Raw genomic sequence first — 26978 nt, 5'->3', positions numbered from 1 at the left:
CTGCCTCTCCCCTTGCTCATGCTCTGTCTCTGTCTCTCTCTGAAATAAATAAAACTTAAGAAAGTAATAATAAATATTTAAAATTCCTTAAAAGATGAAAGGATATACTCTATTCGACACACAACGGTGTGTACTGCTCCTGGCCAACAATATCTCTCTATGATCAAATAATGGTCAGATCTCCACATTTCATATCTCCATACTTTCCTCCTATTTTCTTTTCTTTTTTTTGTATATTTTTTTATTGGAGTTCAATTTGCCAACATACAGTATAACACTCAGGACTCATCCTGTCAAGTGCCCTCCTCAGTGCCCATCACCCAGTTACCCCATCTCCCTACCGACCTCCCCTTCCACTACATCTTGTTCGGTTCCCAGAGTTCTTTCCTCCTATTTTTCAAACATCTTTTACTAAATCATGGTCCTGGAAAAATAAATAAGTAAATAAATAAATAAATAAATAAATAAATAAATAAATATAAACCTCTACACTTAAGACCTAAGTAGCATTGAATTATTAAAATCAGAGTGAATAATAAAATAAAATAAAATCAGAGTGAATTCGCAGAATTTGTAGTAAGTGAAATCACAGGAATTCAGGAAAGTAAGCCCTAAAACAATCAAAATTAGCAGACCATTCTGCAAAGAAAAGCTAGATTTGAGTTTTAGAGAAGGTGACAATACAGGGGTAGCATGTGGGAGTGTTTCTCGTGTGCTTGTGATTGCATGACTAGCTCTGCATGTGTTCAAATTCGTACAACAAAAAGGAGTAAAAATGTCTTTCAACAGCATAGATCCCTGTGTTTAATTTAATGATTTCTGTCTTTTGCATTTTCTCTCAGTCGGAGAATCCACGTCCTAGGCCTCTCCATCAGCCACGAGAGTGTACTTGCACTTCTACAGGATAAGAGAGGAGAGCTAATAACCACCCTCAAGTACTAAACACTCCACAATCTCTTTAAGCAATTGAAAGAAAGTTAATCTAAATTAAGCATATGATATGACATTCCACTCTTGGTCTCTCCTAGTTCCCCCCTTGATCTCTCTGAAGCTTCAGAAGTGTGCACCCAATAAATATTAACTACCAGACATAGGCCAGCATCTCCTGTTCCAGAATGTGCCTCTTGTCAGCTCTCCTTAGGATGTAATCAGACCTACATTTAATATACTTGTAACAATAGCAAAGCGCCTCCGGGTTACGATGTGAAAAGTAGAAGTCAGAAATCATTTTTGCTTTATTTATTATGCTGTCATTTACTGTCATGTGGTAAAGGCCAAAGAATCTAATTCCCTTCACTACTGGGATTATAGCAGCTTGTCTTTTTTTATGCAGATTTCATATTGGAAAGATGCTTACCTGGGCTCGCACTGTTACCTGATGCTGCTGATCTGGTCTTCCTTTCCCACTCTTTGGCTCTTAGATGGAAAAAAGTGAATTTGGCCCGAGTCATCTTGCTGAACCTTGTCATCTCTTGCAGTGTCTGCCTGAGACAAAACTGAAATATAATATTTTCATGTGAATATAATTGCATCTATGCCCTTCATTATATGCATTTTTAAACTTAGTTGTATTGTTCAGATGTTGACAGCAGTGCCACGCCAGGCCACGCTGAGGCAGAAGGAAAAATGGATAATACTTTGAGTCTGTGTTTAAAATTTTGAGATTTTTGACGCCTGGGTGGCTCAGTGGTTGAGTGTCTGCCTTCAGCTCAGGTGGTGATCCCTGGACCCTGCAATCAGGACCTGCATCAGGCTCCCCACAGGGAACCTGCTTCTCCTGCTTCTCCCTCTGCTTCTCTGTGTCTCTCATGAATAAATAAATAAAATCTTTTTTAAATTTTTTTAAATAAGATAAAATTTTGATATTTGGTTCACCGTGGCTTTCTTGCATTAATTTTAATTTTTTAAAAAAATATTGCAAAAAAAATTAAAAAAATAAAAAATAAAAAATAAAAATAAAAATAAAAAAATAAAAAAATATTGCCCCCATATGCTATATATCTGAATTGTTGAGCTTTTGGGAGCTGAGGAGAATGCATGCCTTGCTCACCTCACTCTGGTCCCTGATAGCAGCACAAAATACCTAAGTGAAAAGTAATGGAATTTCCTTAAGAAAAACAAAAAATGCAAAAGACTGAGAAATATAATTTGATTCTGTCGTTCAGAATTGTGTTTTACCAACTATATTCATTTCCTAGGGCTGCCATTACAAAGTACCACAAACTGAGTAGCTTAAAACAACATGAATTTATTGTCTCAATGATTCTGGAGGCCGGAAGACTGAAGTTAAGGGATCCTCAGGGCCTTGTTCCCTCTAAGGACTGTAGAGAGAGAATCCTTCCTTGTCTCTTGATGGCTTCAGGTGGTGGCTGGAAACCCTTGGCTTTGCCTGGCTGGCAACTACATCACTCCATGTTCCGCCTCTTTCATTACATGGCCTTCTCTCTACGTGCCTTCCTATCATCTTGTAAGGACGCCGAGGGTATTGGATTAAGGCCCTATCCTCCTCCTCCAATATGACCTCATTTTAACGAATTACATCTATAATGACCTTATTTCTCAGTTAGGCCAATTCTGAGGGCTAGAGGTTAGGGCTCCCACATGTCTTCTTGGAGGACACAACACAGCACAGAACGCGCACCAAAAGAGTTGATCATTCTTATGTAACTACTTATCTAACCTGCCAGCACACGAACAAGTTCCTTGGTGGGATGTGTGTGCAATGTGGCAGCGTGTTGGTGGCAAAGGAAGGCCTCACTGGCTGTCTGGTGGTCCCCCTCTGCTTTCTCAACCACCGAATACACTGCCTCGGCGCCCCCTCCTGCTCTCTTTTTCCTCTTCACCCTCTCTGCTCCTACTTGCTGTCTGTTACCACCTACCCTCATTCACTCTATTCTGACTCTCAGCACAGTTCCCTAATCTCTTCTCTTCCCAGTGCCCCACGGGTGCAGAGCCTGTATGTAGCCTAAACAGCCCACCATCCTTTGCTTCGCTTCTTCCTATACTCATTCAACTGACCTGACTCTCCTGCTCAAATCTTGTGCCTCAACTCTGCGACAGCTGGGTTGTGGAGACCTCACATGAGGGGATTCTCATGCATGCTATCTATATTCTACCAACTTCCTCTCCTCACTACATGGGGAGACTCTCCCAACCTGCTCCTGTGAGCCACCATCAGGCTCCAGATTCCATGAGGGTTGGGGGGAGCAGGAAAAGAGAGAGAGCTAAGACTTAGAAACGCCACATTTGTCCATCTGCCCCACACACTGGTTTTCTATTCTTCTTGGCCAGCCACCACCTAAGAGCAGTAAACCATTTGTTTAATCACTTTGCTTTTCCCCGACTGCTAGTAATGAAATGCTGCCCTCTCTAAAATAATTTCCTGACTATTTGCTAAGATTCATCTCTGACATTTCATTAAATATGATCATTTAACTGTACAAGTACAAATGCATTTTTAATTTAGCTTACTGCAGATATTACAGATGTGGGGAAATGAATTCGTATTGCTCTAGGACAAATATATCATTCACATATGCATGCGACAAAAGAACAAATTATTAAAAATTACTGAAACTTCCATGAAGATTTATATTTAACTTTTCCATTTTCAATCTCCATGTCATTGTGAAAACATATAGCATGTCACTTTGTCAGCCATGATTCTGTGAAGAATGTGGGAGGGATTCCATAAGGATCTTGATCAATAGCCTGCATCTGTCCTTGACACAGTGCAGAACGAAAGAAGATGGAGACCGATTTCAAGTGTGAAGTTATGAGGTTCACAGTCTTATTGCTAAAGGAGTGGGTTGTTTGCCTTCTCCACAAAAGAAAACAGCAGTAGGAAGTGTGTCTTCTATCCCATGTACTCTAAATCCAACCATAATACATGCTAATGTTTTATTTAGTAGAAAAATACTGAAAGTGTAAACTGACATTCTTGGGGCTCTTGGCTGGCTCAGTCCGTAAAGCATGAGAATCCTGATCTCAGGATTGTGGGCTCAAGCTCCATGTTGGGTATGGGGCCTACTGTAAAAAAAAAAAAAAAAAATGTTAACTGACATTCTTGAATGTCTTCTTGTTGTCTATCATCACTGAACTCAAAATTGACCAATGGAAAGCACAAAGTTGGCTTTTTTGGCTTCGAGCTGCAAAACCTAGAACTGACGAGTCAGGAGCTAACAATTATTATCTTATAGGGTGCCAAGTATTTCCAGAGAACGGACTTTTATTACTACGGAAAGAAATAAGCTTATTTTCAAAAATCTTTATGGTTTATTATAGACAGAGGACAAAAGCCAAATAATAGAGGTTTGAGGCAGAAGAAAATTCTTTCCAAAGTAGGAGTTAGAAGCTTGTCATTTCCAGATATTAAAAAGCTAAAAGAATTCAAATAATGCTTTACACGTAAGACGCCAATAAAAGAAAAATAGGGATCCCTGGGTGGCACAGCGGTTTGGCACCTGCCTTTGGCCCAGGGCACGATCCTGGAGACTCGGGATCGAATCCCACGTCGGGCACCCGGTGCATGGAGCCTGCTTCTCCCTCTGCCTGTGTCTCTGCCTCTCTCTCTCTCTGTGTGTGACTATCATAAATAAATAAAAATTAAAAAAAAAAAGAAAGAAAACTAGTTTTCTAGTCATCTACCGATTATAAGATTTGAAGTTTGGAAGAGACTTTGGAGATCATGCAAGTTATGCCTGACTTGGTTGTTTTATAAATAAAAGTAATGAGGCTCAAATAATTTGCATGAACACAAAGAAGTCGGTGGCCAAATCCAAATAAAAAGCCAGGCCACCCAATTCCTGGTCAGCACATGATTCTTAAGGTATTTCTACCTAAAGGCCACACAGGCAGGGAACGTAAGCCTCACTGTTTATGAGGATAGGAAGCTCTGCAAAGGACCAGTATGCAGCTGAGCAATTAGCCACCAACTGAGTGACCTGTGGCTCACCCACCCACATTGGCAGGGGTAAGAAGGTTTGTGCAATAACAAGGAGTTAGAAGAATTTGCCTCATCAGCCTAGTTAAAAAAAAACTAATCTCACAGACCTCTTGACTCCCTGTACTTTGTTAGTTGATGCCTGTGGTGGTTAAGTTTATGTGTCCTTTTGACTTTGTGTGTCAACCATGCCATTCTGGGTGCATCTATTAGTGTTTCTGGATAAAATTACTATTTGAATAGGTAGACTGAGTAAAGCAATTTGTTTTCCCTATTGTTGGTGGGCCTCATCTAATCCAGTTGAAGATCTGACTAAACCAAAAGGGTTGACTCTTCACCAGAGTCACAGAGTCCCTCCTACCTCATTGGCTTTGAACTAGGACATTGGCTTTTCCCTGCCTTCAGACTCAAACTGAAACATCAGCTCTTCCTTCAGGTTCTGTACCATTAGCTCTCCTGGGTCTCCAGCTTGCCAACTATAGACTTTGGGATTTATCAACCTCTAAATCACATGAGCCAACTCCTTACAACAAATCTCTTCCTCCATATACATGAATCCTATTGATTTTGTTTCTCTGAAGAACTCTGCTACAATGTCTGGGGTATCTTTCCTTTTCTTAAAGAGAGAGAGAGTGTGCAAGCATGATGGAGAGGCAGAGAGATAGAATTTTAAGAAGGCTCCATGCTCAGAGCTCCGTGTCCAGCGTGGAGCCTGATGGGGGCTCAATCTCATGACCCTGAGACTTGAGCCATAATCAAGAGTCAGACCCTTAACTGACTGAGTCACCCAGGCAGCCCTCCCTGACATCTTTCAATTTCACACTATTTATAATTGGTTTTTTTTTTTTTCATTTCCAGTTCTCCATTCAGAAGAAAGTTTAACTCAGGCAAACATTGTAGAAATCCAACACTCAAAAAGAGTTTGCAGAAATACAAAAACTTGCATACCAGGGCTATTAGATTATAGTTCAAAAATTGATGGCACATAAATATCACACATAAAATTTTCTGTGTTATAATGAGAAGACTGTCATTCTCCCAGCCTCTGTTTGGTGTGAAACTGACCAACCCAATCATCTTTTGCCAACAGAGGAGGTTTTGAAATAATCACACTGAGTGATCACACTAGTTTGCAAGATTACTGGCCCTGCTCCAGTCACTCACATTTGATTTGGTTTTTCTCCCTTTTAACGAACAAAATATCTTTCTCCCTCACCAAACTATGAAGGGGGATGTTTCCAGACACAGCGAGTTAAAATATAAGTTCTCTTACTTTTGAGTGGTAGCCTAGGATCACCTTGCTATGTGATGAAGCAATGAGGCCAGCCAGTAAGAGCCTAATTCATGCGCTCCAGGCTTTACAATACCTTCATTCACAAGTGTTATTTTTCTGCTTCTGTTACAACTGATGGCACTGAACAAGACTGTGTGCCTGTGAGGACTTTGTTCATCGCCAGTGAGGAGGAATGAGGGGCCACATAAGCATCCCAAAGCGATAAAGTTGAAGTGAGATGATCATTGACAAAGATTTTTTTTAACATGGGAACACATATGCCATTTTTCAAAAGCTGAACCATAATCTGCTAATGCAAACAGATTTTTGAATGCAATGTGTCAAAACATTAAGAGAATAAGTCTGTCTCTTCGAGACTTAGCAAACAGCTGGACCCAAGATAGAAACGAACAACTCTCCTGCCATAAGTGTTTGTTTCCAAATATTTTTAGTGTGCAAGTCTGCTGCTGAGTATAACATGCAAACACATAATAGTGAGGACTTGTACCACACCTTTAATTTAAGAAAGTCTGGTGGCTGCCTCTCTTTTGTCTTTTATGGGAACAATAGCATTGTTTCCATTACTTGTAGTGTGCAGAAGGACGTTGAATCCTCTGGTTGCTCAAACAGAAATTTTCCTTTTCATGATGAATGGTAAGGAAAGAGCAACTGCATTTTCATGGAGGTGGGAATAATAGAAATGATCCACTCACCTGAAAGGAGATGAAGCTTTAACCACCTACAGTGATAACCCAAGGAGAAATACCAGTAGGCTTATCCTGACTGCATTCTCATCCTCTCTTCCTAAGAATTTGGAGTGCCAAGCAAAGCCTTATATGGGACGTACAGTTTGACCCCATCACCAACCCCATTCAGTAGCAAACAAGCCTCTGTAAAACAAATGCCTGCAGTTTCCCAGCCCTGATGCAGTTTGGTCCAGAACTTCCACATCGCCTCAACTTGATCCCATACATGTCTTGACTATTACAGATTTCTACTCATTTGTCAATCACCTTTCTGGTGCCCTCCCTCTGTCCCAAGCTCCATGTTCAAATTTGCTACCCACACCCCCAGCCCTTTGAACTCTGATCTCTTCTGTTCCCTATCAGGAACTGATAAGACTGATAATGACCTCACTGTTGAGAATCAACTCCCCCACCTGTGTATGATGTTTGCATGTAGTGCCTTTTAGAAATGAGTTACCCTTTGGATGCATGTGAGTGGTTACACCGTGAAGGTGGAGGAAGATAGAAATTCAGCTTCCCATCCAAACATAAATCCGCACAAGTTTTCCCCACCCGTGTAAGCAGGTTATCCCAACCTGGAAAATCTACAACATCAGCAAAGTTCATCTCCATAGGCTCAGCCTCCCTCTTGTGTGCTCCTATTCATCCTCCAAAGCCCTGCCTCGCCCCATCTCTCTTGCAGGCATCAAGACTCTCATTACCTTTCTGCTAATCCTTCAACTTTCTATCAGCTTCCACTTTCAAGAAAGGATATACTACCAATTCCTCACCCCCCCAAACAGTGTGAAATCTATTTGTGTTGCCTCTACTGACAATTATTCAGTGCCCAGGAAGCTCACTGCTCTGCCTAATAAGAGAAGCAGCAGGGAGAGAACAGACTGCACCTGCTCAGAGTCCAGAAACCTGATCCCGGGCTCAGCCACGCTAACCAGTTCTGCAACTTTGCCTCTGAGAACATCAGTGTTCTCACCTCTTGAACAAGAGCTCTGGCCTAGGGTAGTACCTAAAAGATCTGTCCTTCTTTGTACCTGTGGACTTGAATCTGCACAGGGTTTTATACTTTTCAACATTTTTTCACATATTTATTCAACATATATTATCTCATCCTTATACATTATCTCATCCTTAGCTTCAAAACAGCCCGTGGGGTAGGTTGGGAAGATATTAGTAGTACTCACATATTACAGATGGGAACTTGAACGCTCGGTCAGATTACATGGCTTCCACTAGGTTACGTCTCTTAAGAGGCTCGCTAGGTGGTTAGAATTCATGCAAGAAAGAATAAATAATAATAAAAAGTAACATTTGTTTTGTAAGGCAGTAAATACTGTGGGGATTCAGAAGAACAACCCCAACCTTCCAAACCCTAAATATCACCAGGGACAGCTGTAGTTGAAAAAAATACCTCCCAAGAGAGGGACATCCCAGGCCACACCAGAATGGAAGAGCAGGTTTTAGTAAATGATGGTGACCCAAAAAAGGCATTTGTGGCAAGGAAAACAGCATGAGCAAAGGACTAACGAGTAATTATCATTTTTCTAGATGTATATTTGGCAGAGGATCTTCCTTTCAATTCTCCCGGGAAACATGTTGATTTCAGAAAGGTAAGAAGTAACTAAACCGCTATTTCTGGACCCTAAATGAGAGAAGTGCCCACTGAGTTCTAGGGTGAGGTGGTACTTAAGATAAATAGAAATCAGGAGAACATTTTCACTGAACCAGATCAAGTAAAATACCTTGCCATGTAGCAGGGCTACTTTTGATCACCAAAGAAATGACTATCCCCAACTTACCATGACTGCTGTCCAGGATCAGCCAAAGGAAACAATCCCACTTTCATAAAAATTACTTAGATAATTTTACTTATATTTTTAAGATTTTATTCATTTATTCATGAGAGACACGGAGACAGAGACACAGACGGAGGGAGAAGCAGGCTCCTCGCGGGGAGCCCTATGCGGAACTCGATCCCAGGACCCCGGGATCATGACCTAAGCCAAAGGCAGATGCTCAACCACTGATCCACCCAGGGGTCCCCTAGGATGATTTTTAAAAAGGTGTCAGTGTGGCTGAAATACCCTATCAAGCAAGACATCTGCTTCCCTTTTCCAAAGCATTTTCTAAAATAATGGTTTTCCTCATTATCCGTCTGACAAATGAGAGGAATGGGTAAAAACATTCTCCTGCCCCTGCCCTGTATGAAGTACACAACAGTTGTAGTTTCCCTCACTCCTCATGCTTTAAAAAAATAAAATAAAATGTTATATGTAAGGGCAACATTTCAATTATTTCTGTGATCTAAGCTCTTGTTTATTCTTTATTCAAAATGCAATCATTTATTGTTAACTTATGTATGAATCAGTTGCCTTGAATTGCATGACAGAGAGGCAGGATTTTGTGCATTTAATTCCATCTTTATGGCATTCCTAGTGCTACGACACATACACACAAGCACCCAGGGGCAGTGAAAACACAGACAACGCTGGTGAAGATGATGCTGGTGAAGGGGAGGAGGAGGATGGCAAGGCTCACAGGATTAAAGATAACGTCTTCCTCTGCGGGAGCTCCTGGATCCAATATAAGCCATTTTTCCATGGCTTTCCAATTTCTTTCCTCCTCAGTGACACCAAGTTTCACTAAAAGGCTTTCACCAGCTCTTCAGAATGAAAGTGGGAAGGAAATCATCTTCGGGATGATTTGGTGGGACGAAAGAAAACGAGAAGTTGTCCATAATTCAGGAGAACTCTTGCTTCATCACAAGGGAACTCTGCAATAAAACATGTCAAGTGGGATAAAGGAGAAATTACAGAAGAGAAATAAATCAGTAGGAGCCCCAGATGACCTCCATCTGAGTAGGAGGATTATCCAAATAGAACAGCAAAAAAATGCAAGAAGTTACGTTTTTGCCAATAAATGTTTGAAACTTGAGCCCATCTAAGGAGATGCTGGAGGCAAAGATGCCATCGGATAACAGTGCTTGGTCTGAAGAGGCAGGACGAGGCCACCTCTTCCCATCAGCCAGGGCCAGGGCTGACTGGCTGTGACAGGTGGCTTTGAATAATTGCTCTAATCGCTTCAGTGAGCTCTCTACCTTGTCCGAGCAGAGGAGTGATGCGTTAGCCGGCCTCAGAGGCCAGACGCCCCTAAACCTGACATCTCTAACAAAGATGCACTTATTTTAATGCGACCATTCCTTGATGTGGTTCGTTGGAAGAGGAGAGGCAAAAGAGTTCTTTGGAGATCTCAGTGCTGGGTGTAGATGTAAGGGCCTCATTCTCATTAAGTGACTCAGAGAGTTTCTATTTGCAAGTTGACTTGATGTGATGACCAGTCAGTGGAGAATGATAAGAGCAAGAAGGCAAAAAAAAAAAAAAAAAAAAAAAAAGTCACCCAGAATTGGGTTGTGGATCCAGCCCTTCCAGAGAGTAGGGATAATTAGGGCGGTGTGTCATCTAAACTTTTCATGTCAACTAAGGAACGCGCTCTCTCTAAATAAGAAACTGTCAGATCTGTTTAAAGCGATGAGCGACAGGGACTTCTTCCCAGCCTGTACCTTCCCACTGGAAATGCCAACTTTCCTTAGAAGGCTACGTGGTGAGATGCTTCACTTGTTTCTTGGCCTCTTTGCTACTAAATAAAACGTAAATGATAAAACTTCTTAACCCTTGAGGGATCGAGTGTCCATGGCTTTCCCCAACGCTCAAGCATGTTTGCCTCACTACCCAAATAATTTTTAGAGAAGCCAAAATAACTGATCCTGAATCTGAGCAACAAATTACCCCACCTGCCCATCCAATGGCAAGGAATGTTCGTGGGCGAAGAGCACTGCATGAAAATCTCTGTAATGTGCTGGAGACTGTGGGAGCTCACAAAGCTTCAGCTGAGTAATCTGTGTAGTGTCACATCACCCATCCGCTCCCCAATGTGTGAACTCTTCTTTGTTACAGAACTTAGCCTATTTTATTGGAGATAATTGCTTTTGCATCTATTTCCCCACATGAACTTGAGCTCCTTGGGGTTGGAATGAGTCTGCTCACCATTTAATCCCTTGTGCCCAGTCCCAGCACCTAGCAATTCGTAGATGCTAAACAAATGTGGCACAACCAATTTTTCTTTAAAGCCTGAATTACTTTGGTTAACACAATGCCAATGATCATTTTAGCTAAACTTGTGCTTCCAAACTAATTTTTATGTCACGCTGACACAATTCCTTTACTCTTTTATTCTTGTCTTTTTTTCCTCTCTTTCTCTCCCTTCCTTTTTCCAGGGCTTCATTCCTTCTATCTCATTCATTATAAGGTTAATGTAAGATTTCCCTTAAGGAAAGAGTATGTCAGAGAAGAAAGTGAAAAAGAATGGATATTTATTGAGTGACTATTGTGTTTGATGAAATGCTAATTTTTTATATATTATCTCATTCAATATTCATAAAAAGAGAAGTGGCTAATACTATGTCAACTGAGAAGCTGGGTCTTAAAAAAAGACAGACACTTTGCCCTGTGTCTATTCTAACTCCAAATGGCATAAGCTTTTCCCTGTACCAAATTGCAAGGAAATAAAATAGGAAAGTTGCCAACCAAAGTAAGGTAAAACATGTTCTTAAAAAAAAAAGGCTCAAAGAGCTAGTGGTTTCCTTTATCATCCAGCCAAATTTTCTATACCTCTCTTCTAAGGAAACTAAATTTTGGACCAACCAAAGCTCTTCTCATCTTGCCTTCAGCCTTACTGGCTATGTAAATGTGGAAGCTCACAGGGTCTGCTACATAAAAGAATGTTTTAGAAAACATACACATACTCACACAGACAGGGCCTCTGCCCTTCTTTCCAGGAAACCTATAAAAATTCTATGTCCTTTTATGGGGAGAGAAGGTAAAAATGAACAAAGAACTAATCCATCTGCAGATTAGTTAACATCGTACTTTTAATTACAGAAATGACAACTGATAGAGCACACCCCTAAAATTTGGTTAAAGCTGCTTTTCCAAGGATAACACGTGGTTAAGAAAAAATGGATTCTATTTCAGTAGTGAACAAAAATAAGTCATTCTCAAAAGGAAGCATACTGTTACATTTAGAGCTTTAGCCAAGAATTGGAAGGTCTCCAATGCCATGTGACTTTACACAGGGGATGTGCGCTCATCGAGACCAGCATCCACAGGACTGCTTCCCAGTTGAATGCAACCAGGCTGCAGAGCCACTGGAGCATTTGGTTAATAATCTGACACTTATCTGAGAAACAGGACATTAAAAAACATAACCTTGAGTGAAGTAACTGAATTTTCTCTTCAGCACAGAAAGACACCTGAAGGCCCCCTAAAGCCAGGAGGCACAAAAGTAGCACGACTTTCGGCTTCTATGTAAACAAGAACCTTTTTTATTTTTGTTTAAGCTTGTATTTCTTAAATAATCTCTATACCCAACATGGGGCTCGAACTTACAACCCTGAGATCAAGACTCACATGCTCGACCAGCTAGGCCAGCCTGGTGCCCCTACATGAGCATGTTTTTATGGGGCTATTACACCCATTGGTGCCCAGCTCTCCAACTTTGACCCCGTAAAACAAGCAGAGGGCACAACCTTGCGAGCCTCTCCAACTGGGATTCTGATTAACTGATTGCAAGCTAGTCTGCCTTCTGAAGGTAAGCACTTGGCTTTATTCAGCTGTGCCTAACCTCAGACAATCGTCACAAACATTTAAAAAGACATTAATGGGGGATCCCTGGGTGGCTCAGCGGTTTAGTGCCTGCCTTTGGCCCAGGGCACGATCCTGGAGTCTTGGGATCGAGTCCTATGTCAGGCTCCCGGAGCCTGCTTCTCCCTCCTCCTGTGTCTCTGCCTCTCTCTATGTCTATCATAAATAAATAAATAAATAAATAAATAAATAAATAAATAAATAAATAAATCTTTTTTTAAAAAATAAAAAGACATTAATATATCCTTCATACATAGATTGAGTGGCTAAAGCTGAGCGGATCAGGCAAGAATCTGGAAAGTTAGGACCTCCATTTATAATTCTTATGCCATACACGTAGGTTGTTGTTGCTGTTGTTGTTGTTAATCTATAGGCCAAATATTCAAGAATTGCCTCAAATAGTTAGGGGGTGATACGTATATAAAATATGTAAGGATTTGGAAATGGAGAGTAAGATCCCTAGGAGAAAACATGCCTTTCCATGACATGGGAAAGCTGATTCCTTGCATTCCGGGTCCCCACTCCATAAACTTCACCGTAGACTTCCCTCTTAAGAACTTAGGGAAAGCCTCCAATCTCCCTTATAAATCTATGTAATTACACATAACATGTAGCAATAAACTTCTCCCTCTAATTTTCTCTTTTACTTACAGCGACTAGTGACATTTGCTGAAAAGATAACTCTTGAGCTTAAGATTCATGATCCCAAATCTTCCTTTCTGATTCTCTCGGCAACAAATGTTCAGACCCCTTTTACACCTGCCTTCACCACTTTTTGGATCAAAGTCCCAGCTGCACAGACCTTGCTTTATACTTACAACTGCTGCTATCACAGTAACCAGACCCACACCACAGGATCAGAGCCCGTTTCTTCAGCTGCTCCTTCCTTCAACTATTCCATTAGCATCCCAGAGACAAAACAAGACAGCACGTGGACGCATGGGAAGACATAATAAAGCACAGAATAAGAACAAACATTGTATAATTACTGCCAAGAACCGACTCACACAGGATAGCCGTAACTACCATGCAGGAAACTTCAACAAACAGGAAACCAAACCTACTGATACAATTAAATACCAGAGTTTACATGTTACAATTCCTTAATTTGGACAAAAATATCGGTACATGACTCTCCCTGCCCCCACCCCCAAAAAAGGATGCATTTTATTTGCTTGAATTCTGCAGACTTCCACTAAACCATCTGTTCCCAATCGTGTCATCTTGAGCACCCAAAAACTGGATGCAGATACTCCCCCTGCATATGGTACAGAATCTGCAAACAGATCAGCTCAAGCTGATAGGCATCTTAAAGCAAAGGGCCTGGGTGCTAACTTCATGTCAATCCATTTCTCGAAAGCAACAAATTCATGCATCTTCATGGGAATACTTCTGACATGTCTCCCTCTGAGCTTAATGAGGATTGAGCTAGGAAGCTGGAGGGAGAAAAGGGAAGGAGCCAGATGCAAGAGGAGATCTGAGAGGGAGGTTCCCTGGGCCACATCTTGGTCTGGAGAAAGCTCTCTCTCCTCCTCTCCTTGGCTAACCCATCACCCTCAGTTTTCTTACCACGTATACCTGAAAGCCTGGGCAGCATCTGTTTTCACACAGAAGTCACTTGGGTGCCAGCAAAGCTAAGTTAATCACTATTTTCAGATATCCCATTTCCACAGGAAATTGAGATATTTTAACATTCCATATTTTGTATAATATTTTATGATGTAATAGAGTTACAGGCATCAGAGCAGGTTATACTGACGTAACAAGCTATACCCCAAATTTCAGTGTCTTGCCATATCATGTATGTCTTTTGATCATTTTATTTGTCCACTACATGTCACCTGGACATGGGGAGATTACAATCCCACCAGATTTTTAAATGTATGTGCTTTAATCTTTGAGTCATTACATATTGAGGTTTTTTGGTATCATAATTAATTTTCAATGGAGCATGGGTAGGAAAGAAACTATGGAATATATAGAATTTCCAGTAAGTTAAAATTTTCTGACAAAATCTTAGTGTATGTTAGTGATTTCCATTTTTCCAGGAAAAAAAAAAAAGCAATTGTGTTTAATGATGTTGAATGCCAACTTGTGACCTAAAAAGGAGATTTAAAAAAAAAAAAAAAAAAAGGAGATTTCGCTGGACTAGTCATATCTTTCTTCAAAAATACCTAGACCAATGCAATAGACCCCTCTGACCTGTCCCTTACAGGACAGCCCAGTCATCGTCCCACAGAGACAATGTGACCATGTCACTCCTTCAGCTTACAAACCTTCAGTGGCTTCCCAGTGCTCTGAGACCGTGGTCTTTGTGGTTGTCACAGACCATCTCACATGGCCCCAGCTCCCTTCCCCAGCCTCATCTTTTGCTGCTCCCGGCTCCACCTAAACACACCTTCCTTCTACCTTTCAGCCTCTCAAATAAGCCTGCTATCGACACATGCTATTCTCTGCCTAGAATGTGTGCTCCCCCTCTCAATCCTCTGCTCTCAAAATCTCTCTGCACTTGGCCAGGTTACCTCCTTCCTGAACACCCTTCAGACTATAGTTTGACAGCAACTTTTCACAGAAGCCTGTCTTGGAAACTTGAGACTGAGTCCAGCACCTCTGATTCACACATCCCCTGATACTCAGTACTTCCTCTATCACAGCACTTATTATACTTTATGCAAATTTCTTCTTTAATTATGAGCCTCCTTCAATAGACTCTTAAGTGAAAGTACTAAGAGAACCAATAGCCCATGGAGGTCTGGAGTCAGTTCAAACAGATCTCAGAGTTCGGGGACCGCTGAATTCCCCAGCAGGTGCTAGGAGGGTGCCCAAGGCCCACGCGGAACCCACTGTACTTCAGCAGAATCCCTGTCAGGGTACAAAGTGGCCAGGAAGGAGTGGACACCCCAGCCCCTAGGAGTAGTCATGGGCTTCTCCCTTCATTAACATGCCATCTTGAGAAGAGTGAGTGACAAAAGAGCCTGAAAGGGAATTTGAAGTTTTTGAGTTAAACCAATTCATTTGAAAAGGACTATTTTAAAGAGAAAGAGACCAATACATTTAGTTGTCAAATGTAAGTGTATTCTGGGGCGCCTGGGTGGCTCAGTCAGTTAGACATCCAACTCTTGATTTCGGCTCAGGTCATGATCTCAGGGCCATGAGATCAAGCCCCATATCAGGCTCCACAGTCAGTGAGGAGTCTGCCTGAGATTCTTTCCCCCTCCTTGCCCCTGTACCTCTCTCCTTGCTCATACTCTCTATTTCTGAAATAAAAAAAATAAAATCTTTTTAAAAATATGTCTTCAAGCATCAATGAGAATGGGGCTCAAGAGTAATACATGGGTGCCTGGGTGGCTTAATCAGTTAAGCATCTGCCTTTGGCTCAGATCATGACCCCAGTGTCCTGAGATCAAGTCCCAAGTCAGGCTCCCTGCTCAGTGGGGAGTCTGCTTCTCCTTCTGCCTCTCCCTCCACTCATGTGCATGCTCTCTTTCTCTCAAATAAATAAATAAAACCAAAAAAATATATACATATTTAAGTTAAAAACAATGAGGACAACTACATTTTTTTTCACACATCTATAGTAAAGTATTTGATTTTATTCTGCTTTATCAATGGGCAAATTATCAACTCAACACCTTTGACCAAATTATTGTATTTGAACATTACAGATGTATGAAGAATAATGAATTTCATACTTTCAAGAAATACTCATCATCCTTAAGGAGGGCACTTGTTATGATGAGCGCTGGGTGTTGTATTTAAGTGATGAATCACTGAATTCTACTCCAGAAGCCAATATTGCACTGTATGTTAACAACCCAAAATTTAATTTAAAGAAATAACAATAAAAGCTATCAGCCTCAAAAAAAAAAAAAAGAAAAGAAAAGAAAAGAAAAAGAGAGAGACTCATCATCCTTAACAGAAACTTCCTTATTGTGATCAATTTATGGGATATATTTTAGAATTCTACAAAGGATAACATTAACCTAGAGCTCACTATTTCTCAGGGAAAGCATTTTCATGTTATAAATGAAGAACCTGAGGTAGAGGGAGGGGTAAACGTACAGCCAAAGATCCCACAGTAGCATGAGGACTTTAAGGCTCCTTATGTTCAATTACAAAGCCTCTGCGGGTTCTACTTTTTCCAAAAAAGTAGTTGGAGTTTCTGTCTTTAAGGCATGTAGTTAAAAATATATTTTTTTAACCTCTAATACAAGATTTGAAGTCCTAGAAATACGGAGTGTCATTGATATAAGTAAACAGCATGATTTTCTAAAAAAAAATAAATAGATAAAGTTCCTATTTTAGGAATCAAAAGCTTGACTCTTCTATTGATAGCTCTGTGACACCTTGGACAAGTGATTTAACCATTTTGAGCTCAGTGTTGCCTCAGTGGTAAGATGAAAGGAATGATACTGACATCAAAGAAAGTGCTGGAGGTGTAGTAAACATTAAATGAATCTGCCATTGAACTCCTCCCTTCCCTGGGGGAATCAAGAGGAAAATGAACTTTCTTTGAAGAGAGTGGAGGTCAGATCATGGTCTGACAATGGCTTCTTCCATCCCCCTGTACTACATTGCTCTGGTTGTTGACATGACAGTTCTTGATGCACTTCTCCTCTCTAGCTGCAGGAGCAACAAAGATGGGCTATTCCTCTCCAGCATTGGTCTTGAAGCGTGTAGAACAAGAGCAGAGCTCGGCTACATGTCCCCAGAATCAGACCTACAAAAGAAGTCCTTGTGCACGTGCCTCTCTCCATGTCTTCCAGAGCAAGGACTGCGGCTGTAGACAGTAGACTTCCATTCCACGAGCAACAGCATGCAGGACCAGAGAGAGAAGATAACCTCACAGAAGAGTGCAGCAAATTTAATGCTGATATCTTGATTGATTAAATCTACTAACAGTATGATGGTTTTACATGGCCACTGTTCACTGTTGAGGACATACTTTCCCAAAACTTCATATTAAATTAGGCTGACCTGGTGATAAAAATGTGGTTGTCCAGATGACAACAAGCAAGCCTGGGCTTTATAACACATACAGTCGACCCTTGAACAACATGCGTTTGAATTCTGTGGTCCACTAATACATGGATTTTTTCCCCAATAAAAACGGTACAGTACTATAAACGCATTTTCTCTTCCTTATGATTTTCTTAATAACATTTTCTTTTCCCTAGCTTGCTTTATTGTAAGAATATAGTATTTAATAGTTATATAACTAACAAAATACATGTTAACAAACTGTTAATGCAATCTGTAAGGCTTCTGGCCAACAGCAGGCTATTAGTAGTTAAATTTGGGGGGAGTCAAAAGTTACACGCAAATTTTTGACTACATGGTGGAAAGGGGTTGATGTACCTAATCCCAGTGTTTTCAAGGGTCAACTGTATACATTTTTCAGGATGGCAGGCACTGCCTTTTGGCTATAATCCTACTGGCTGGTACTAACAGCAAAGAAAAAGTCTTTTAAGCTTAAAAAAGAAAAGCCACACATGTTTAATCAAGAAACTACAGTTTTTTAAAATAAAATTAATAATCAGACATAAGTATAAGAAGGAGCATAAATGAAATATATTATTTTATATCTATTCTTTTCAGGGTTTTTTAAAAAGGCAAGTCATAGTCCAACACATAGATATTACCTTACCATTTAATATATGTTTTATTTTTTTTTTTTTTTTAATTTTTATTTATTTATGATAGTCACACAGAGAGAGAGAGAGAGAGAGAGAGAGGCAGAGACATAGGCAGAAGGAGAAGCAGGCTCCATGCACCGGGAGCCCGACGTGGGATTCGATCCCGGGTCTCCAGGATCGCGCCCTGGGCCAAAGGCAGGCGCCAAACCGCTGCGCCACCCAGGGATCCCTAATATATGTTTTAAAATAAAAAATAGAAGCAGGGGCAGCCCTGCTCAGCGGCTTAGTGCCGCCTTCAGTCCAGGGTGTGATCCCGGAGGCCCGGGATCGAGTCCCACATTGGGCTCCCTGCATGGAGCCTGCTTCTCCCTCTGCCTGTGTCTCTGCCTCTCTCTCTCTCTCTCTCTCTCTCTATCTCTCATGAATAAATAAAATCTTTTTTTAAAAAATAGAGGCAGTTCAGAGGGGATGCCTGGGTGGCTCAGCCAGTTAAACGTCTGCCTTAGGCTCAGGTCATCATCTCAGGGTCCTAGGATCAAGCCCCAAGTCAGGCTTCCTGCTCAGCAGGGAGTCAGTTTTTCCCTCTCCCTCTCTCTCCACTTATGCTCTCTCTGTCTCTCTGTCAAAAAAATAAATAAATAAATTTTTAAAAAGCAGTTCAAAGAAATTAAGTATAAAACATAACTCTCCAGAGTTAGAATCAAGACCTTTGTTGTTAAGAATTAAGGAGCACATTTTCCCTAAACATATATTTGAGTTTCAGGAATGTTTGATAAATAATATATTATTTGTAATAGGAAATAAGTAGAATAACAACAACAAGAAAGTTTCCTCATAAGTAGAACCAACCTTCCCAGGAAGAAAATTAAGAGGTTATAATTGTGATGATTTAAGTTTTCCTACATGACCTGTGGGTGGCGTGGTAGAGACCAAGTTTTTAATTTCATGATTATGACCTAAAATCTGTTTAAAAAAAAAAACAAACAAACTTATTTACCTCAAGGCACTGATTCCACTTAAAATACAAAACATTTAAGAAGGGGGTACATTTTAAGCTTTTATCAGTTATTTACCACTTAGTGTAAGTTTTCTACTAAAAGCAAATGTTGGCAGCAAGAGTGTAGGGGAAATTGGGGCAGGAAGAAAGATGGAGTAAGGTCTTAGAGGCACTAGGTCCTTATAAGGTGATGTTTAGAACACTCACCAAAAGAAAAGGAAATTTACCCAAAATGTCTGACCTCCTGAAAGCTATCTTCTATTTAACGTTTTTGCTCAATGCAAATGCTGAAAGAACTAAAGAATCCCCAAGTAACTTTAGTGAGAGGCAACTCAACTCCATTTATAATGTCTATTTATTTCCTTTTTGAGTGTGATTCAAATGATGACAAAGGTTCACATCTTTTCTGACATATTGCACATTACTTTTTATCAGTTGAGCAAGGGAAGCAAAGGGAACCAGGAAAGGTCTCCCTGGATAGATGGGGAAAAGCTGGATCAGTACTCCATCATGTGTTACCCTCTGAGGGAGGGTACTATCTCTGCCTTCTTTGATCCTATGCTCCCAACACCAAGCACAGACCTTGGACATGGTCCTCAATGATGGATCATATGAGTAATTATCAGATGCTCATCACTGAACCCCTAAAAAATATGGCGGGCTGGTATGATTTGGCCACTGAGGATACTGAGACCGAAAGAAGTTAAGAGATTTCCCCAGGACAAAAGAGTCACCCAGGACAAAAATACAGGTGTTACTGTTTCCTTCTGCAAACTAGTTCTTATCCAACTGGGTGCCTCTCTTAATGGACTGAATGTTTCCTTCCTCCCAAAGTTCATATGTTGAAGCGCCAAGCCCCAAGGTTTTGGTATTTACAGGTGGGGCCTTTAGAAGATAATTAGGTTGAGATGAGGTCATGAGTGCAGTCTCCATGATAGAATTAACCACCAGAACACACAACCCCACACACACTCTCTCTCTCCCTCTCTTTCTAGATACAGCAAGTAGGGACCTTTTGCAAGCTAGGAAGAGGATCCTGCTGATCAGGAGCCGAATTCAAATCTGCAGGCATCTTGACCTATACTTCCATCCTCCAGGACTGTGAGAAAAAATCTGTTGTTTAAGCCAACCAGGCTGTGGCATTTTGTTATAGCAGCCTGAGCTAACTAGTATGACCTCCAAGTCTACTTTGAATTTATTTGAGTCACTTATTACTACCTGACACAGCACCATACTTCATAGAATCTAAAATACTATTGAGGGATGCCTGGGTAGCTCAGTGGTTGAGCATCTGCCTTTGGTTCAGGTTGTGATCCCAGAATCCCGGGATCGAGTCCCACATCGAGCGCCCTACAGGAAGCCTGGTTCTCCCTCTGCCTATGCCCCTGCCTCTCTTTCTGTGTCTCTCAACAACAAATAAATAAAATCTTAAAAAAAAATACTATTGAGACATGCACCAGTATTTTATGTGACCACCAAGAGAAAACCTACTTCCATTCCAGGAAACAGTGCTTCCTTACCCCACAGAAAATCTTTTTACACCCACTAAGAAAGCATTTTTAAACAGAATTAGGCATGGATTTTATCAGAGATCTCTTATGTACACATTTGTAGAAAGTGAAATAAATTGGTTAAGATATTCCTCAAACAAATGGGAAGCCTGGGTGGCTCAGCGGTTGAGCATCTGCCCTTGGCTCAGGGCATATCCCGTGGTTCTGGGATCAGGTCCCACACCAGGCTTCCTGCATGGGGGCCTGCTTCTCCCTCTCTCACTCTCTGTCTCTCATGAATGAATAAATAAAATCTTTAAAAAAAAAAAAGACATTCCTCAAACTTTTCCATAAAGTCTAACTTTTTGAATCATTTTTTGATCCAGACCGGTCTCTTTTCTTTTAATTTTTTTTTCTTTTAATTTTTATGTAAAACTCAGCCCCATCCATCTTATGTTTATGTCTTTTCATGCAATGTCATGTTTGGTGCCTTAAAATCTTTGGCCATACAACATTTCGCACAATAAATCCATAGACAGGGACGCCTGGATGGCTCAGTGGTTGAGCATCTGCCTTTGGCTCAGGTCATAATCCCGGGGTCCTGGGATCGAGTCCCACATCGGGCTCCCTGTGAGGAGCCTGCTTCTCCCTCTGTCTATGTCTCTGTCTCTCTCTCTGCATCTCTCATGAATAAATTAAAACTTAAAAAAAATAAATTCATAGACAACCTTAAACTCACTGGAACTGGGATCCTGCTCAGCTTTGCATCATGCAATATGGGCCTGTCTTGGAGCCCATCTTCCTGAAGGCTGCTACATTCCTCAGACTCATCACTGTTCCAACTCCCACGCCATGACCAACCATTTCAAAGGAGTTAAAAGACTGATGGCTACTGTCCCCAGAATTTTCTTCCAAGCTCTTGGTACTCACTGTGAAGTCTCTGATGTCACAAGTTTCAGGCAGTGACCAATATAGACCAATGGTGACTATAATATGCATCTCAGTGTCAAAGATTTTTAAAAATTAAATGTATTTGGAATCAATGAAATGCACTTTTATGGATTTTCTACTTGCTCTGTGTCTCTTCATTCGCATGTGAGATCAGAGATTTTCCCTATTTATTTACAGCCGTGTCTCCAGCCCTACAACAGTCCTGGCATGGACAGTGCTCAATGCCATTTAAGGAAGAAATGATTGAATTTATTTATTCATATAGCCTATCAAGTTACTAATTTAGGAGAAGCTTCATTCTTTTCAGTTATAATTTGTTCTTTTTTGGAAAACAGTATTTATAGTATGATATTTTCAGAGAAAAATTTTAAAAAGATAAATAACCCTATGTTAAGAGTTGTAGCTAATTGATTTTTCTTCCTTTTATTTATCTATAACTTTCTAAATTTTCTAACATGGCATTATCATGCTACTAATTTTATAATAAAAGTATAATATCTGCACATTATTTTAACTTGTATTGCTTTCATTTTATTTGGTAAAAGGCTAGAGCCATCTATACTACACAGCAAAAGCACAATCTCAATCCAATTATTTTCGCATTAACTCTATTTTCAATAATTTAAGTTTTAGAGCATCTTGGTATAGGGTTCCTAAAAAATGCATATCTACAGCCTGAGGATAAATGGAAGGAGTCCAAGTTAAGGTACTTTGGGATCAATCAAAATCTCATTATGAACCCCAGGCTTGAGGCTCAGCTCCTGCTGGCTTGAGTAGATCCCGGTTCTCTCAGGTTCTGTGGTCTTCAGGGGGTATCCCTAGTCATCCAGAAGTTCCCTGAGATCTTATAGTTCTGAAGAGACTATTGGCAAAAATAGTCTATGCTACTGAAAAAGACAAAAAGAAGCTAAGGAAATTGAGAAACACTTCTGTTGAATAATCAGCACCCGAGATGATCTATCAATCTAGATATTGATTATGGGCTGAACTGTTTTCCTCCCTAAAATCCACTTGCTAAAGCCCTAATCCCCAGTACCTCTGAATGGGGCTACATTTGGAGACAGAGACATTAAAGAGGTGTTTAAATTAAAATGAGGCCATAGGGTAGGTCCTAATCTAATCTAACTAGTTTCTCTGTATAGAAAAGAAATTAGGACATACACAAGAGACACCAAGGATGCTCACCTATACAGAAGGGTGGCCATGTGAGGACACAGCTGAGGAGAGGAGCCTCAGAAGTAACCAATCCTGCCCCCACCTTGATCTTAGACTTCTAGAAAGTAAGAAAATAAATTTCTGTTGCTCAAGGCACCCAATCTGTGATACTTTATTACGATGACTCTAGCAAAGGATCCCAGGGGGTGTTCAGTTAGTGACCCTGACTCAGTAGGACTCTTCTTTTAATACAACTTTAAAACTGAAATATAAAGTGATCCCCGGTGGGGGCCTTGGTGGCTCAGTTGATTAAGTGTCTGACTCTTGATTTCGGCTCAGGTCATGATCTCAGGGTTGTGAGATCAAGCCCTGCTTCCCTGCTTCGGGCTCCACGCTGGGTGTGGAGTGTGCTTATGATTCTCTCTCTCCCTCTTCCTCTGCCCACATCCTTTCTCTCTTTCTCTAAAAAAAAATAATAAAATAAAATATAAATAAATAAGTAAATAAAGAGATCCCCTGTGGCCTCTGAGAACCTGTATGTGATTTGTCACACTGATAGGACAAGGTGGCATCAATACCATCTACTTCTAGATAGTTCCAAAACTCTTACTAGCTCTTCCTCTCAAAGTTTCCCCACGGTTTCTAAAACTTTGTGACCAACAGACTGATTTGAAGTCTCAGGTCCAGCTGGGACTCTGTGATAGCCCAAATAGATCAATGGCAGGCATAGAAAAGGATACAAGGACATAAGTAGTTTAGAAAACACACCATCCGGTTAATCAGCCCCTTTAGAGATAGTTCTAAGTTAGTTGTACCTAATGATGGAAATGAAAGCTTATAGCGTAGGAAAAAGAAACTGACAGATTATTAGCCTGACACTCTCCATTTGCTAAACAGAGATAATAGATTCATTATCTCGGCCCTCTCTCCTTAACAGTATGGGTTTGATTGCCTTCTTGCCTACAGGTAATCCTCCATCAAAATTAAATCCGTCAGCTAGTTCTCAATTTTATAAACTATGCAGGCAGGGGGAGAAAGGAGGTCGGGGCGGAGGCTGGCGCTGGGTGGGAGGGAGGTTATCTTTCCTGGGGCTGCTAACGTCAATCCAAAGTTTTTCTGAACCGAGGGCCTTGAAATATGCCTGCATTCACGGTCCCATAGTGACATCATCTGGTCAGATCCCAAACAACAGCCCAGCTAGGGAGGAAAGGGTTCAGGAAAATGTTTAAAAGTCAACTATAGCCAGGAATCACTGGGTAAACATATTTTTTCAGCACTGGCACATAAGCTAGATTTTCATATTTCTTCCAAATATGTGCAGGCAGGCCTCATTTTACTGCACTTGTCTTTACCATGTTTTGCAGATACTGCATTTTCTACAAATTGAAAAAAAAAATGTGGCAACCCTGGGTCAAGCAAGTTTACCAGCACCATTTTTCCAACAGTATTTGCCCATGTCATGTCTCTGTGTCACATTTTAGTAATTCTCACACTGTAAATTTTTTCAATATTATTGTGATTGTTATGATGATCTGTGATCACTGATTAGGACACACTTGAAAGCCAATGATAGCATTTTTTTGCAATAACGTATTTTTCAATTTAGACATGTACATTGTTCTTTTAGATACAATGCCATTGCACACTTAACAGATTCTAGTGGAGTGTACACATAACTTCTGTATTCACTGGGAAGCCAAAAAAATCCATTTGACTCGATTTATTGTGATACTCATTCTATTGCTATGGTCTGGAACCAAATCCACAATATCTCCTGGTATGCCTATACAGTTAATAACTGGTGGTAAATAGAAATTTAGAAGAAGCTCCTAGAAATGGGACTTGAAAGCCTTCCAGTGGCAACAGTATGATAATAAGTCCAAATTAGATACATGAATATTATATATCAGGAGTGAGTTTTATTTTTATAATATTGAGTGACAATTGAGTGCAAGTGAGCTAGGATCTCCAACAATATTAAGACATAAGGTGATTCCTTTTGGAGAGCTACACAGCTGTAGCAATTAGGCCAGACCCAGTTGAAAATACAGGAAAACTAATGATTCAAGGGTTTCATCATAAGAAAATATAGCAAAGCCTATGTTAGACTTCTTTTATTGGTTTACCAGAGGAAGGTCTATGGTAGGAATTTTGGCACAGTGCTGATAATTTCTTAACCCTGTGATTTCCATTTTTTTTTAATAGTACAGGAGATTCAGTGGTTGAACCTGAACCAGAATGCAAGGATGAAGGAAGAATCTAGAGCGCTATGCTTATAATTCACAGTGGGGAGCAGAGGAAAGATTAAAATATGTTCTTGGAATCAACAGCACAGTATGAAAACAACTGTCTAAAACCTAACAGAGTACTGAGGAAAAGAAATCAGATGACCAGGTATTAAACGAAAGAAGCTAAGAACTCAGGAAATGACTTATTTAAAAACTCATTGTAAGAGTAAAGGAAATATATTGTTAAAGAAAGAATAAGGAGATTTATTAAAACTGAAAAAGAGCCTTCAAATTTAAATCCTGGAATACTGTGTCATCATTAAAAACACAATCAATAGTTCAATAATTTCAGTTGATTTTCTTATGCAGAAGGTAGCTAAGCTCTTATTTGTCATGACTGCCTACAATAACAAAGATTTCTTGCTCACTATCCACCTCAGCCACAGATCTGCCCTTGCTCTGTTCTATGTGCCTTCTTCATCCAGATTCCGGCTGAAGAAGTGCCCATGTCTAGGACACAGTAATTTCATGGCAGAGAAAAGAGCTAAGACCAAATCCCTTGATGGCTTTTTAAGTTTCTGCTTCCATTTCATTGACCAAAATGAGTCAAATATCCACCGCTAGCATCATTGGGGCAGGGAAATATAATCCTCACTTAGGGAGACACTGTGAGCCACATAGCTACAAACAAGGGTATATAATGCTCTTAAAGAGAGGGAAGAAAACAATTAGAAACAATAAAGCAATTCACCAATCCACAAAATGCTCAGTGTCTAGTGCAAGATCTTATGCAAAGTAGATGCTCAATAAATGCTTTGAATTAGTGTGTGAATGACTTAACATTAACAGTGACCTCACACTAAATGTAGATTTATCTTCACTAGTACAGAGTTTTATCCCATGAAATGTTACAGAATAATTTCCCCTTTTCTCCCACAGATGTCTTACTAAGAATGAATCTCACAAACATCATGTTGACCAAAATAAGCCAGATGCCCAGAAGTACTTACTAAAAGGTGCATGGGTGAAGAAACTTTGGTACGTCCATGCAAAGGAATACTACTCAGCTGCAACAAGGAATGATCTTTTGATACACACAACAGCACAAGTGAGTCTCAAAATGATTATGGGGAGTGAAAAAAAAAAAAAGAAGAGTACATTCTGTAAGATTATATTTATATAAAATTCTAGAAAATGCAAAGTAATCTGTGGTGACAGAATGTGGTGGCCTGAGGAAAGGAAAGGTAGGGGTGGCAGAGAGTGATAAGGAAACTCGGGGGATGATGGATATGCTCATTATCTTAATTGTGGTGATGGCTTCATGAGTGCATCCATACGTCAAAACCCATCAAATTATATACTCCAAACATATGCAATTTATTTATGTCAATTATGCCTCGATAAAGCTTTTCAAGAGAACTTGCCATATGATTACATTTATATGACATTCGACAACAGGCAAAACTAATCTATAGTGCTTCCTCTTCGGATAGGTCATGACTAGAAAGGGTGCGGGAAATCTTGCTTCTTGATCTGGATGCACGTTCGAGTTACACATGTGTGTTCTATTGGTGAGATTTCACTGAGTCATATTTTTATGATTGGTGTACTTTTCTGTAGGCAAGTTGTGCTGCTATTCTTTTAACAAATCATAACAAATAGAAATTATCCTTTTATAAGATTTATTTATTTATTTATTTGAGAGAGGGAGAAAGCATGAGGGTGGGAGGGGCAGAGGGAAAGAGAGGGGAGAGAAGCAGAATTCTTGCTGGGCATGGAGACACAACATGGTGCTCAATTTGTGACCTTGAGATCATGACCTGAGCTGAAATCAAGAGTTGGATGCTCAACCAACTGAGCCACCCAG

General features: G+C 40.3%; 1 long non-coding RNA gene across 2 annotated transcripts in view; it reads right to left on the bottom strand.

The window, feature by feature from the left end:
* LOC112658568 (uncharacterized) overlaps positions 1-23003 on the bottom strand; it is a 39685-nt gene extending 16682 nt beyond the window's left edge. The window contains exons 1-3 of one of the 2 annotated variants that reach the window (XR_003135797.3): positions 22914-23003; positions 8140-8213; positions 1358-1496 (exon numbers count right to left, since the gene is read on the bottom strand). This is a non-coding gene — a long non-coding RNA (uncharacterized LOC112658568). Of the gene's footprint in view, positions 1-1357; positions 1497-8139; positions 8214-9493; positions 9725-22913 lie in introns of those variants that run through there. The other variant, XR_007408471.1, reaches the window with a different exon arrangement.
* Between the last annotated feature and the right edge of the window lie 3975 nt (positions 23004-26978).

This window comes from Canis lupus, chromosome 35 (assembly GCF_003254725.2).
Source record: "Canis lupus dingo isolate Sandy chromosome 35, ASM325472v2, whole genome shotgun sequence".
NCBI lineage: Eukaryota > Metazoa > Chordata > Mammalia > Carnivora > Canidae > Canis > Canis lupus.
Note: the sequence above shows the minus strand (reverse complement) of the source record. Positions and strands in the feature narration are given on the sequence as shown.